General features: G+C 39.6%; 1 protein-coding gene across 3 annotated transcripts in view; it reads right to left on the bottom strand.

Moving 5' to 3' along the window:
• Positions 1-10,411: 10,411 nt before the first annotated feature.
• The window catches only part of IL31RA (interleukin 31 receptor A), a 46,911-nt gene continuing 42,124 nt past the window's right edge, over positions 10,412-15,198 (bottom strand). For all 3 annotated transcript variants that reach the window (XM_053223037.1, XM_053223035.1, XM_027036721.2), the window contains one exon: positions 10,412-14,741. The gene's annotated coding sequence lies outside the window, so the exon portion shown is untranslated. The remainder of the gene's footprint in view (positions 14,742-15,198) is intronic.

Raw genomic sequence — 15,198 nt, 5'->3', positions numbered from 1 at the left:
CAGGTATTATTGTGGGCCCTACTTCCTGCTGACAGCCAAAGTGTGATTTTCTCAAGCAATCAAAGACCCTTATTGTCATATCTCCATTACTCCCAAGCTGGCCACAGTCAAACTGATCTTCAGTCCAGAGTCACTGGGAGGGAGAGATTATCCTGCACTTTTTCTACTCCCAGGACAGAAATAGGAATGCCTTGTAATCACAGATCTTTAACCTCAATGGATGAAGGTTCAAGACTGGTACCTACCTGCAAAATTTTTTACTGAATTTGAAGCAAAATTTGAACAGGATTCTCTCTTCTCCAACAGAATCATAGAAAGCAAACCAGTCCTATTTCCAAGCAACAAGGCTCTGTGCAAATAATTCTGCAGGTCAGGGTCTCTCCTGATGCCATAATCCAAGTGTCAGGATTTCAAGATATCAGGCAGCCTCCCTAGGGCCTCCCACAGCACAAAGAGTTAGAAATAAACTGAGTAGGAAAGACAGGAGTTGGTGACAGGCCTGGGGCTAAAAGGAGGCCATTGTGACATGTAAGTAAAAGAGGCATTCAGTGCACGTACGTGATCCTGGGCTTGAACAGGTGAATCCCTTGTCACTGCCCTGCTTGATAGCTCTGGGTTTTCTGTCATCACATGAGAGTGGGAGCATTTCAGGCTCCCCAGCTGGTAAAGTGGAATTACTGTGAGGAGATTATTCTAGCATTTGACCAAGGAATGGACAAGAGAGGGTAAAGCTTGGGATGGGAAACTTTTATGGAAAATTTCATTGATGTTGATGAAGACTGACAGGGGCTTAGTCATGGAGAACAACAAGAAGGCAAAGACAGCTCATGAAACATCCCAGAAGCCACATTGCCTAGCAGAAAAGAGGGAAAGGAAGTACATCTGGGTAAATGAGCCAAGGAGGTGGACAGGTTGCAGTCCTTTTAACGCTATGGATGATGTGTCTAAAGAGAAACATACTGAAGATAATGAGGGAAGCCTAAGGCTCTAGGTCCCTGACTTATGACACCAAGCCCTGTCTCCCCTCGTTAGTACCGGCAGGTTTCTGTCTTGGGGAGTCAATTTTTTTTTTATTTCAGGGGTTTTATGTCTATGCCATAGCTCTGGCTGTTCCCACTAGTTGGGGAGGATGAAGCCAACAGGCAGGAAGGGTTTCCTGGGTGTGACTAGATAGGGAACCTCACAAAGGTGAGATGACACCTCACTTTCACCCAAAGGTGTCTACAGGCAACCACTAATGGCAAAGAGCTAATAAAGAGCTCATTTCCTTTTTTAAGCCAATTGTATTCAATACCCCTGCCCAATCACTATCTGCCTTTATCCCTCCTTCCTATGTTCCAGTGTTAAATGCATAACCTTCAAGAACACTGCTCTGAGACTACAGGCCTCATCTGAAGTTGTTTGTGGAAAGCATCAAGGAAGATGGTAGTGATAGGAGACAGGAAAATGTGGGACGCCTGCCTAGCTGCTCCCCAGGCTTTCAGTAACAGCCAAGTTCACACCACACCCAAATTTAGCCATCCCCAGTTACACAGATAGACCCACACAGAAATGAACAAATGATGCAAGATCCATTAGAATCAGCATGGGCGGGGCGACTACGTGGCACAGTCGGTTAAGCGTCCGACTTCAGCCAGGTCACGATCTCGCGGTCCGTGAGTTCGAGCCCCGCGTCAGGCTCTGGGCTGATGGCTCGGAGCCTGGAGCCTGTTTCCGATTCTGTGTCTCCCTCTCTCTCTGCCCCTCCCCCGTTCACGCTCTGTCTCTCTCTGCCCCAAAAATAAATAAAAAACGTTGGAAAAAAAGAAAAAAAAAAAGAATCAGCATGGGCTTCAGAGGCACACTAACTTTGTACCACTTCTACAACCCTCATTTACCTTATCTATAATAACAATAAGCATACACCAACCAATTGGACAACATATAAGACATGGATAAATTCCTAGAAACATAAAACCTACCAAGACCAAATCACGAAGAGAAAATCTTAACAGACTGATTCGTAGTAAGAAGATTGAGTCCGTAATCAAAAACCTCCCAAAACACTCAAGTCCAGGACAAGATGGCTTCCCTAATAAATCTTATAAATCATTCAAAGAATACCAATCCTTCTCAGAAGAGGAGGGAGCACTTCCAAACTTATTTCACTAGGCCAGTATTACCCTGAAACCAAAACCACATGACAACATTACAAGAAAATTACAGGCCAATATCCCTGATGAACATAGATACAAAAATCCCCCACAAGTCTGTAGCTATGCCACCTTGAATGAGCCCAATCTTGTCTGATCTCAGAAGCTAAACAGGGTCCAGCCTGGGTAGTCCTTGAATGGGAGAGATGGTGAATTAGCATATTAAGTTGAATTTAAATAAAATTTTTAAAAATATCTTCAATAAAGTATTACCAAATTGAATTTAATAATACATTGAAAAATCATACACCATGATTGAGTGGGATTGAGTGGGCATCCAGAGATGCCAGAAGGATCAATATTTTCACAAAAGTCAACATCTACTTAAAAGAAACTCTCAACAAATGGGAATAGAGGGAACATACCTCAAAATAATTAAGGCCATATATGACAAGTCCCCAGCTAATATCATACTCAACAGTGAAAATGTGAAAGTTTTTTTTTCTTCAGGAGTAAGACAAGGATGTCCACTCTTGCCATTTTTATTCAAAAGGTACTGGAAGTCCTAGCCAGAACAATTAGGCAAGAAAAAGAAATCAAAGGCATTCAAATAAAAAAGTAAGAAGTAAAACCATCACTATTTGAGATGACATAAATCTATATAAAGAAAACCCTAAAGACTATCAAAAAACTCTTAAACAAATTGAGCAAAGCTACAGTATACAAAAATCAATCTAAAAAATCTGTTGCATGCCTACACACTAATAACAAACTAGAAGAAATTAAGAAAATAATTCCATTTACAATTGCTATAAATAAATTTAACCAAAGAGCTGTAAGACCTGTGCTATGAAAACTGTAACACACTGATGAAAGATACAGAAGACACAAATAAATGGAAAGATATTCTACGCTCATGGATTGGAAGAATATTGTTAAAGTGTCCATATTAAGAAGGGTCCAGGATGCCAGTGGAACAAGACCTTGACCTCCTCCAACAGACTCGCCAAATATACACATATATAGAGCAACTTCTCCCTAAGAACTCAGGGCTGAATGAACAGCTTCTGTATAACAAAGGACAGAGAGACTACACAGAGAGCAATAGGAGACATGGGGACACAATAATGACAGTACCCCCAGCCCCAATGCCACAAAGTGCAGTAGGGAGAGATATCACTGAGGGGCTCACACACAGATTCATCTGACCTGGGGCACATCAAACAAACAAACAAACAAACAAACAAACAAACAATGTGTTTAAAGGGCAAGTACAGTATAAGTGAAGGAAACCAGTTTACAATCCTGGATCATCCTCTAAATAGTGTGAGAGCTGCTGCAACTTTCTTCAGAGTTGGAGGTGCTGGTGAGCATACTGTTTACATTTCCCCTCCGCCTTGACAATGCAGATGGAAGTAAGGTCCAAGCACTCTAGCTAGCTTTCTGCCTCAGTGAGCTCCAGTCGCTTAACCCATACCAGCCCCAGCCATCTCCTCAAGCAACACCCTCACCCATGCCACCAAGCTGTAGCCATCCCACTAAGGCTGCCCTGGTGCAGGTACACAGTGGGAAATCTTCAGCCTACACCCACTAGAACTCCATCCATCCTTCCAGGTGTCTCGCAAAAAGGGCCTTGGCCAGTGCCTGCCATGTCCCCAGCCATCCTTCTCGGGTGGGACTGGCATGGAGCACCCTAGGATCTGCCAGGTCACACCCATTTCAGCTCCAGCCATCCCAACATAACAGCCCCTATGAGGAATGCCTCAGCCCATGCTTGGTTATAGCTCTTGTCATCCTAGCAGGGTGGTCCCAGCATGGAGAGACCCAGGACCCTGGCCCACATTTGCCTAGATCCAGCCAATCAACCAAAGCTGCCAGGCATATGCAGTCTACACAAGGGAATTCCTACACAAGCCCAATCCTTCAAGACAAAGAGGCAGATGTTTCACCTATTTCATAGGAACAAAGTCAAACAAAATGAAGAGACAGAGAAATAAGCTACAAACAAAAGAACAACAAAAAACTTCAGAAAAAGAACTCAATGAAATGGAGATAAACAATCTACCTGACAAAGAGTTGAAAGTATGGTCATAAAGATACTTGCTCAACTTGAGAGAAGAGTGGATGATCTCAGTGAGAACTTCAAAAAAGGGATAGAAAATATAAAAAAGAACCATCCAATGTTAAAGAATATAATAACTGAAAAGAATGCACTAAAAGGAATCAACAGCAGATTATAAAATGCAGAACAGATGAGTAGCCTGAAAAATAGGGAATAGTAGAAAGCACCTAAGCTAAACGGTAAAAAAAAAAAAAAAAAAAAAGAATTTTTAAAAAATGATGACAGAGTAAAGGAACTCTGGGACAGTATCAAGCAAGTAAACATTCACATTATAGGGGTCCCAGAGGGAGAAGAAAAAGACAAAGGGGCAGAAAACTTATTTGAAAAAAATAATAGCTGAAAACTTCCCTAATCTAGGGAAGGAAACAGACATTCAGATACAAGAAGGACAGTGAGCCCCAAACAAGATGAACCCAAGAAGAGTGACACCAAGACACATTATCATTAAAATGGTACAAATTAAAGAAAGAAAATCTTAAAATCAAGAGAAAAGCAACTGGTCATGTACAAGGGAAGCCCCAGAAGGCTGTCTGCTGATTTTTCAGCAGAAATTTTTCAGTCCAGAACAGAGTAGCATGATATATTCAAAATGCAAAAGGCAAAAACCAACAACAAAGAATAGTCTAACTGGCAAGAGGGTCATTCAAAATTGAAGGACAGATAGTTTCCCAGACAAACAAAAGTTAAAGGAGTTCATTCATCACCACTAAACAAGCCTTCTAAGAACTATAAATGGACTACTTTAACCAAAAAGAGACAACCCTAATTAGAATTAAGAAAATTATGAAAGGAAAAAACTTCACTGGGAAATACAAATATATGATAAAGGTAGAAGACTGATTACTAATAAAGCTAGTATGAAGGTTAAAATATAAAAATAGTAAAATCAATTTTTCAAAAAAAAATCAGGAGATTCAACAAAAGTATATAATGTGATATTCTACACAAATAGTGTGGAGAGAGAGGAGTAAAAATGTATTGCTTTCATAATGTGTTCAAATTTAAGTGACCATCAACTTAATATAGACATCTTATACACTTAGGACGTAATATATGAACATGGTTAACTACAAAACAAACCTGTAAACAGATACACAAAATAAAAAGAAAGCCAAGAATAACACTGCAGATAGTTATCAATCACAAATTAAGAGAGAAAAGAGGGACATTGAACAGAACTACAAAAACAACCAGAAAACAACCAAATGGCAGTAACTGCATAACAATTAATGATTACGTTAAACGTAAATGGTGTAAATACTCCAGTCACAGTCAAAAGACATAGATTGATAGAATGGATTTAAAAAAAAAAAGCCCACCGATATGCTGCCTACAAGAAACTCACTTTAGACCTAAAGACAAATAAAGACTAAAAGTGAAGGAAAGGAAAAAGATATTTTATTCAAATTGAAAAAAAAAATGCTGGGGTAACAAGACTTATATCAGACAAATGGACTTTAAAACAAAGACTATAAAAATAGACAATAAAGGGCATTGCATAATGATAAGGGGATCAATCCAACAAGAGGATGTAATACTTTTAAGTGTCTATAAACCCAACAGAGGAGCACTTAAATACAGAAAAGGAGAAGTAGACATAAAGGGAGAAAGTGACAGTAGTACAGAAGTGGATTTTTACTCACTAACATTCAGATAGAAAAATCAATAAGAAAACAGTGGCTTTGAATGACAAGTTATACTAGATGGATCTAACACATATACAGAACAATGCATCCAAAAACAGCATAGTACACATTCTGATCAAAAGCATATGGAACACTTTCCAGGATAAATCATATGTTAGGCCATATAACAAGTCTCAATAAATTTAAGCAGACTGAAATGATATCAAGCATTTTTTTTCCAACCACAATGGTATGAACCAACTAGAAATAATTACAAGAAAAACAAAGAAAAAAACACAAGTATATGGAAGCTAAATAATATGCTACTAAATAACCAATGGTCAATGAAAAAATTAAAAAGGAAATAAAAAAATATCTGGAGACAAATAGATAGGGAACTATCTTCCTTCCCAAAGGAGGGAACCAGGGTCACAGAGAAGGGCAAGAGCTAGAGGAGCACACATAGGAACACACAAGGAGAATGTGTCCCCAAAGCCATTGGCTTGGAAAAAGAGAGGGGCTGAATTTCTTGAGTTATAACCATCAGGGCTTAAAGCCTAGAGTTTTAAAGGTCAGCTGGCTTGGCTAGAATAAACCTAGAAGGGCATTGCGCTCCTCCTGGAGAGAAGGCAGGCAAACAATTCTGGGGCAGACAGCCTGGAATCAGCGATCTGAAGAATACCTGGTACAGAATGGGGAGATTATTAGCTCTTCTCTGAGCATGTCTCTGAGGACCAGAGTTCACAGAGACACCTCTCCAGGGGCAAAGGAGTTGGCCAGCACCATTTCTTTCCTCTGCCCCTCAATACAAACACAGAGTCACCTGCATGCACCAGACCGTGTGCTTTGCTGGGACTGCCCTTCTCAGTCATGCTTGCCTCAATCACAATACAGCAGCCCCGCCCGCAGAAGACCAGCAAAAACCCCTGTTCACACCACATTTCCCAGAGATTTCAAAACAAAGATTGCAATAAGAAACAAAGCAGGACACTATATAATTATAAAGTGACAGTCCAACAAGAAGATATAACAACTGTAAATATTAAGTACCCAACATGGAAGCAGCCAAATACATTAAAGTAGGTAACAAACATAAAGGAAATAATCCATAATAATAAAATAATAGTAAGGGACTTTTAACACCCCACTTATATCAATGGATAGATCATCTAAACAGAAAATCAACAGAAACAATGGCTTTGAATGATACATTAGACCAGATGGATTTAAAGATATATTCAGAACATTCCATCCTGAAACAGTGGAATACATACTCTTTGCAAGTACACATGGAACATTCTCCAGAACAGATCTCATATTAGGCCACAAAACAGGCCTCAACACATTAAAAAAGATTGAAGTCACAACACTTTTCTGACCACAACACTATGAAACTACAAGAACAAGAAAAAAATCTAGCAAGACCACAAATACATGGAAGTTAAAGAACATGCTACTAAACAATGAATGGGTCAACCAGGAAATAAAAGAAGAAATAAAAAAGTACATGGAAACAAATGAAAATACAATGGCTCAAAACCTTTGAACAAAATACAGCAAAAGCAAATCAAGAGGCAAGGTTATAGTAACACTGGCCTAGCACAAGAAGAAAAATCTCAAATAAACAACCTAACTTTACACCTAAAGGAGCTAGAAAAAAGAACTAAACAAAACCTAAAGCCAGCAGAAGGAAGGAAATAATAAAGATTCAAGCAGAAATAAATACTATAGAAAATTAAAAAAAAAATAACAGACCAATGAAACCAGGAGCTGGTTCTTTGTAAAATAAATAAAACCACAAATAAAAGAGGAGAGACCACAACCAACACCACAGAAATACAAAACTTGTCATAGAATATTATTAAAAACTATATGCCAACAAATTGGACAGCCTAGAAGAAATAGAAAAATTCCTAGAAACCTATAACCTACCAAAACTGAAACAAGCATAAATAAAAAAATTTTAACAGACTGATAACAAGCAAAGAAATTAAGCCAGTAAAAAAACAAACAAACAAACAAAAAAAAAAACCTCCCAACAAACAAAAGCCCAGGACCAAATGGCTTCATGGGAGAATTCTATCAAACATTTAAATAAGAGTTAATACCTATTCTTCTTAAACTATTATAAAAAATAGAAAAGGAAGAAAACCTTCCAAATTCATTCTATGAAGCTATCCTTACCTTGATAACAAAACCAAACAGAGACACCACAAAAAAAAAGAAAAAACCATAGGCCAGTATCTCTGATGAATATAGATGTAAAAATCCTCAACAAAATATTAGCAAACTGAATCCAACTATACATTAAACAAAATCATTCACCACAATCAAGTGCCTTTTATTCCTGGGTTACAAGTGTGGTTCGGTACTCGCAAATGAACATGACACATCACATCAGTAAGACAAAGGATAAAAACCATATGATCATTTCAATAGATGCAGAAAAAGCATTTAACAAAGTGTAACCCATTCATGATAAAAACCCTCAACAAAGTAGGTTTAGAGGGAATATACACAATACAATGAAGTCCATATATGAAAAACCCAGTTAACATCATACTCAATGGAGAAAAACTGAGAGTATTTCCCCTAAGGTTAGGAATAAGGCAGCAATGTCCATTCTCACCACTATTATTTAACATACTATTAGAAGTCCTACCAATGGCAACCAGAAAAGATGAAGGAATAAAGACATCAAAATCAGTATGGAAGAAGTAAAACTTTTACTATTTTCAGATGACATGATACTACATATAGAAAACCCGAAAGACTCCACCAAAAAACTGCAAAAACTGATCAATGAATTCAGTAAAGTCATAAGATATAAAATCAATGTACAGACATCTGTTGCATTTCTATACACCAATAATGGAGCAGCAGAAAGAAAGTAAGAAAGTAACCTCATTTACAACTGCACCAAAGATAGTAAGATACCTAGGAATAAACCTAAACAAAGAGGTGAAATACCTGTACTTTGAAAACTATAAAACACTAATGAAAGAAACTGAAGATGACACAAAGAAATGGAAAGACATTCCATGCTCATGTACTGGAAGCACAAATACTATTTAATGTCTGTACTACCCAAAGTAATCTACAAACTTAATGCAATCCGTATCAAAAGTTTTTCTAGAACTAAAACAATCCTACAATTTGTATGGAGCCACAAAAGACCCCAAATAGCCAAAGCAACCTTGAAAAAGAAAAGCAAAGCTGGAGGCATCACAATTCCAGACTTCAAGTTATATTACAAAGCTGTTATAATCAAAACAGTATGTTAATGGCACAAAAACAGACACACAGATCAACAGAACAGGAGAGAAAATCCAGAAATATACTCAAAATTATATGGCCACTTATTGTTCGACAAAGAAGGAATGAATATCCAATGGGCAAAATACAGCCTCTTCAACAAATGGTGTTGGGAAAACTGGACAGCAACATGCAAAAGAATGAATCTGGACCACTTTCTTACACCATACACAAAAATAAATTCAAAATGGATTAAATGCCTAAATGTGAGACATTGTAAAAATCCTAGAAAAGAGCACAGGGAATAATCTCTCTGACACAAGCCATATCAGCTTTTTACTAGATAGGTCCCCTAAGGCAAGGGAAACGAAAGCAAAAATAAACTATTGGAACTCCATCAAGACAAAAAGCTTCTGCACAGTGAAGTAAACAATCAACAAAACTAAAAGGCAACCTATGCAACAGGAGAAGATATTTGCAAATGACATACCCCATAAAGGGTTAGTATCCAAAATATATCAAGAACTGATACAACTTAACACCCAAAAAATAAATAATCCAGTTTAAAAATGGGCAGAAGACATGAAGAGACATTGCTCCAAAGAAGACATCCAGATGGCCAATAGACACATGGAAAGATACCGTCATGACTTATCATCAGAGAAATGCAAATCAAAACTACAATGATCTATCACCTCACACCTGTCAGTGTCTACAAAAAAACCACAAGAAACAGCAAATATTGGTGAATATATGTAGAAAAAGAAACCCTCTTGCAAAGCTGAAGGGAATACAAATTGATGCAGCTACTGTGGAAAACAGGGCGGTTTCTCAACAAGTTAAAAGTAGAACTACCCAATGATCCAGCCATCATACTACTTGGTATTTATCCAAAGAATACAAAAACACAAATTCAAAGGTGTACATGTTCCTGCATGTTTATAGCAATATTACTTACGATAGCCAAGAAATGGAAGCAACCCAAATATCCATCCATTGAGGAATAAAGAAGATGTGGTATAGGGGCTTCTGGGTGGCTCAGTCGGTTGGGCGGCCAACTTCGGCTCAAGTCATGACCTCATGGTTCGTGGGTTCAAGCCCCACATCAGGCTCTACGCTGACAGCTCGGAGCCTGGAACCTGCTTCAGAATCTGTGACTCCCCCTCTCTCTCTGTCCCCTTCCCAGCTCATGCTCTGTCTCTCTCAAAAAAATAAATAAATGTTAAAAAAAATTTTTTTAAAAAGATGTGGTATGTGTGTATATATTTATATTTATATTCATATTCATATTTATAAATATACATGCACAAATATTTATATATTCATACATTTATATACACACATACATACAACGAAATATTATTCAGTCATACAAAGAATGAAATCTTGCCATTAGTAACAACATGTCTGGAGCTGAAGTATAATGCTAAACAAAATATGTCAATCAGAGAAAGACAAATACTGTATGATTTCATTCATAAGTGGAATTTAAGAAAGAAAACAAATGAGCAAAAGGAAAAAAGGAGTAAAGCAAACCAAGAAACAAACAGGCTCTTCAGTACAGAGAACAAACTGATGGTTAGCAGAGGGGAAGTGGGTGGAGGGTTGGGTAAAATAGGTGATGGGGATTAAGGAGTGCACTTGTTGTGACAAGCACCAGTGATATATGGAATTGTTGAATCACTACATTGTACACCTGAAACTAATATAATACTGTATGTTAACTAACTGGAAAAAAGATAAAAACTTAAAAAAAATCAATTCCAAAAAATATATGTTGGTAAAAAATCTGCAAATTAGATTAGAATAGATGAATTTTCTCAAGTCATAAGAATCCCTAAAGATACAGGCTGACTGCTGATAAGTTAAATCATAAAGTTACAATAGTCAAATAATTTCAAAAACAAAACATATAAACCCTTACAAAATTTTTATGTAAAGATACTATAATTAATGTGAAATGTGGAAATTTCAATATATTTGACAGTATGTAGGCTCTCTAGGGTCTATGAAAGCTCTCAGGGGGTCCAGCTTTTAGCACATATATCATCCCAATCAACATTCTCCAACTCCTGAACCACAGTTCTGGCAGTTGACCAGCCAGAAATCACCCTATTCTTCATTGTATTACAGGGGAGGGGACATTACACCAATTTCATTTGAGGAGGCTGGTCAGAGCCTCCAAGTGAGAACAAGGTTGTACACAGAAGGCTTTGCCAAAGGCTTGGCAGGGCTCTGGTCCTTTGGGAGGAGCAAACGCTTCTGTGATACGAGTGCCCTTCAGAGAGGATGTGGGGCCCAGGTCATCCTAGGAGATGGAACAGAGCAAACACTGAGGTCTGTGGTCCCACACCCAGGTGGCTTAATGGCAAAAATAGGTCAAAATGGACACTGGCTACAGGGGTGAAGCCAGAAGACAGCTCATTTCACTGCTGTTGTAATAATTTTAAAAAAGGAATCAATGTGTCAAGGGGCAATTTTCTATGACATGACCAGGTATACTGAAGGGGGCAGCTGGGGTCACAAGGAGCATTATGGAAATGGGCCGGGGAGTCGGAGACACTGGAGCCTTACTGGAGGGTGATGAACGTCAGGAGCAAGCCTGCCAAGGAATGGGGAGGAATGGCCACTCATATACCGCCAGCTTATGTTCCAGTTAGAGGATGGGCTCCCTGAGGGTATTGTCAAAGAACACAAGCTGGATGAGAGTCTGGGGGCAAGTGGACCCATCAAAATGAAGATAAATACCAGCACAAGTACATAACTTTAAAAGAAGGAACAGGCCCAGAGCTGCAGTATAGGATCACACTATTCTGGTTTACCTGAGACTCTGCAGTTTTATCACAGCAGGGCCCATGTCCTGGAAAATGCCTCAGTCCCACACAATTGGGCACTCTAACCACAACTGTGGCTCCACACAGCCCCTCAGGAGCTGGGGACACAGCAGATGGCAGGAGGGAGAACCAGGTAGCCACATAACCCTAGAAAAGAGAGCTTTGCTGCCTGGGTTCTGGAGTCTCGATGGTGAGAATAAACCAGAGAATGCCTGCTTTGTTACTGGGCCTTTGTCCTAATCCCACAAGAATGTGACCTGGGGAAATGAGGCTTCCAGTCTTCGAATGTCCTAGAGGTTTCAGCATTGGTCATTTCCTCCCTACTGCTACAAGGGATATGGCCCACTCTACCCTGAAACCACAGGCAGATCCATGGGGACAGCCAGCAGGCAGCCAGAGGGAGAGGATGATCAAGGAGAATACTTTGTTCTCTTTTAACATGGAAGTGACCTGAGCATGTTTAGAAGATGATGGGAAGGAATCTCTCAGGAGGGAGAAGTTGAAAGAACAAGAGAGCCAGTGGGGAGGGATGTATAATATAAGAGCAGGGCCACCTCTGCCTCAGAGACCTTCCCCAAGTCTGACCTGAAGAGAAGAGAGATGGGCGGGTGGTGCATCCTCCATGAAGGGGGGGCCACCTCATCTGCTGAGAGTACTCTGAAGGAGTTTGAGGAGCTGGGAGTTCGAAACTGCTGCCATGAGAGGCACCTGGGTGGCTCAGTGAGTTAAGCGAATGACTCTTGGTTTCAGCTCAGGTCATATCTCACGGTTCATGAGGTCAAACCCCACATCTGGCTCTGCACTGACAGCACGGAACCTGCTTAGGATTCTCCCTCCCTACTTGCCTCCCTGTCTCTATCTCTCTCTCTGTCCCTCCCTTACTCATGCTGTCTCTGTCTCTTTCAAAAATAAATAAACTTCAAAACAAAAAATTCTGCCATGAGAGATCGAAGAGAACTCAGGTGTGAGGCCCAGCTGCATCCCTAGCGGAAGCTATGTTGGCAAAAATAACTCCCTAAGTCTGATTCCCGGTCACCTGTAGCTGTTCTGTGTGTCCCATAACCAAGAGACTCCCTCGATCTCTAACAAAGTTGGATATTTGCATTTTGAAGTCTCATTTTAAATACCTGAGTGGGTACAACTTTAGAAGAGAAGTATAGCTTTACATGAAAATGGTATTACAGCTTTATTACCTGAAAGACAAAAATACCAATGCATTTATGGTAAAGCGTTTTAAAGGCTATTCTCACTATAGTAACCCTGCTTTCATACTCTGCTTAGGAGGCCAGAACTGCCATGCACATGCATTATATACTGTATGGCTTTATGAACAATATGTGGAAGAGACAGCATGCACAGTATACAGAGAGATGGTTCTCTTGGTACACAAGTCCAGTCTTCTGCATTATTATAATCATTCAGAGTTTTCTGCGCGTCTGTTCTGCTTTGCACATTTTGACTTCCATTTCAAAGTCCAGGCCTCGGGTTATTTTACCCCACATATGTAGTGAAGTTGGACAGAAAAGAGAATCTCGCTCCTAAAAATGAAATCAGCAGTAGGTGCGCCTAGACTGCCTTGACTAACCATGTGAGGCTTGCTGACTGCTGGCTTCATGCTTTTGAGGACTTCCTCCCTTGGCGTTTCTCCCACACCTTTCTCAGCAGCCAGATGCAGGCATCTCCAGGTTTTCGCCAACATGGACTGGGGATGTTTCTGCTTTTGAGCCAATGCTCTCTCTGCTGACTCCAGTGTCCAGTAAAAGCTTCAGAGGGACAAGAACTGCTAATGACATTGTCATAATCAGTCCAGGCACCCTCCCTCCAAGAGTGCAAGACACCAATAGTGCCACATACTGTGATTACAAATAGGCCTTGTCACTAATTCAGGAAAGACATCTATGTGGTGTTTCTTTTAAAATGTCCTACAAAACCCACATATTTTCAATAGTCAGCCAAATGATGAAGTCAATCAATTTTGTAAAGTCCTGCTAAGTGCCTCTCATGTCTAGCAGCTCAGCTGGTCTCTCAGTGCCCCAGTGGCTTGGTTGTAGAACACTATATAATGTCAACAGGTAGACATGCAGACTATAAATATACATGGGACAAGCTTATCTTCACAATGACTTAAGCAACACAAATAACTGTGAAGTGTCAGTAACCATATCCATTAAATTGACAAAACCAAGCTTACAGCAATAAACAGTTGATTATCAATAGCAAGGACAAAGGATGCCCCAGATACCCCTGGATATATTGAAAATATCAGTGCAGCCTTTAAGGGGGTCACAGATGTGCAATATATGACAATAACCATAAAACTGTGACCCAGAAATTCCACCCTTAGGAAGACTCCCCAAGGAGTTAGGACAAAGGTAGGAAAAGAAAATGTACAAAGAACAGAATTTAGTGAAGTTGGTCTCTATACAAAGAAGACATTTAAAACAATCCTAACAAGAAAGGGTCCTTGGCAAACCATAATATTCAGGCACACCATGGAGTTCTGAGTGTCCATTCAAAATACTACCACAATGAACCATGTTCATGCATGAAATTTTAACCATGAAATAGTACATGAAACTAAAGGAAAATACAATAGAATCAATGTATGACATTCAATTAGATGAACACGTATATAAGTATATGCAGATCGTATCAGGAAGGAATTAAGAATGACACAAATAATTGGTATTAAGAGATTTTTGTTGTTGTTGATGTTGGCAGAGTCCAAAACAAAATTTAAATTTACAAAAAAAAAAAAAAAAGGTGGGAACACCTATGAATGTTGAGTGGGAAGAGGTAGCTCACTTCTATCCATTAGATGCCAGCATCACCGTCCCAAAATACCTCCAGGCCATATGTCTGAAGTAGGGGCACAGAATAAGCTGTATGAAGAACCACTGAAATAGGTGATGACCAACCAACTAATGCTCCACCTTAGCTATGGGCAGCTGAGAGGGCTGGGGTGGGGAGCCAGAGAGTATGTGCCCTTCTAAAAGAGGCAGTCCCTACTCAGTTAGAAATCCAGAATGACCATAACCTGAAATTTTGTTTAATTAGCAGCTAATTCAAAGTTAAAACACTCTGTGGGCCAACACTATGCGGTCTGAGCCTCGTGTTGGTGGGCTACCCATAGGTGAGCCAACTTTTGCTGCACACGGCAAGGTGGTGAACACTTTAGGCTTTGTGGGAGAAATTCTCTGTCACAACTACTCAGTTCTGCCTTTGTGGGA

The sequence above is a fragment of the Acinonyx jubatus genome, chromosome A1 (genome assembly GCF_027475565.1).
Source record: "Acinonyx jubatus isolate Ajub_Pintada_27869175 chromosome A1, VMU_Ajub_asm_v1.0, whole genome shotgun sequence".
Taxonomy (NCBI): domain Eukaryota; kingdom Metazoa; phylum Chordata; class Mammalia; order Carnivora; family Felidae; genus Acinonyx; species Acinonyx jubatus.
Note: the sequence above shows the minus strand (reverse complement) of the source record. Positions and strands in the feature narration are given on the sequence as shown.